At 41.4% G+C, this 394-nt stretch overlaps 1 non-coding gene across 1 annotated transcript; it reads left to right on the top strand.

Annotated features, from left to right (window-relative positions):
- Positions 1-228: 228 nt before the first annotated feature.
- LOC127739938 (small nucleolar RNA R71) lies at positions 229-332 on the top strand. The gene has a single exon (XR_008000680.1). It is a non-coding gene; the product is annotated as a small nucleolar RNA R71 (small nucleolar RNA).
- The last annotated feature ends 62 nt before the right edge of the window (positions 333-394 follow it).

Here is a 394-nt window from a genome sequence, read left to right as displayed (position 1 = left end):
AGAGCATCAATTTCAAGAACTCCTTTCTTCTGAGGTATCCCATTATTCACGGAATTCCTCTCGGAGGTATACATGAACTGGTTGTTTGCAACCATGTCAATGAGTTCTTGAGCCTCTTCAGGTGTTTTCTTCAGGTGAATAGATCCACCTGCAGAATGGTCCAATGACATTTTCGAAAATTCAGAGAGACCATAATAGAATATATCTAATAGGGTCCATTCTGAAAACATGTCAGATGGACATCCTTTGGTCAGCTGCTTGTATCTTTCCCAGGCTTCATAGAAGGATTCACCATCTTTTTGTTTGAAGGTTTGAACATCCACTCTCAGCTTGCTCAGCTTTTGAGGAGGAAAGAATTTATCCAAGAAGGCAGTGACCAGCTTATCCCAGGAGT

The sequence above is a fragment of the Arachis duranensis genome, chromosome 6 (genome assembly GCF_000817695.3).
Source record: "Arachis duranensis cultivar V14167 chromosome 6, aradu.V14167.gnm2.J7QH, whole genome shotgun sequence".
Taxonomy (NCBI): Eukaryota; Viridiplantae; Streptophyta; class Magnoliopsida; order Fabales; family Fabaceae; genus Arachis; species Arachis duranensis.
The sequence above is the reverse complement of the archived record's forward strand: the minus strand, read 5'-3'. Positions and strand labels throughout refer to the sequence as shown.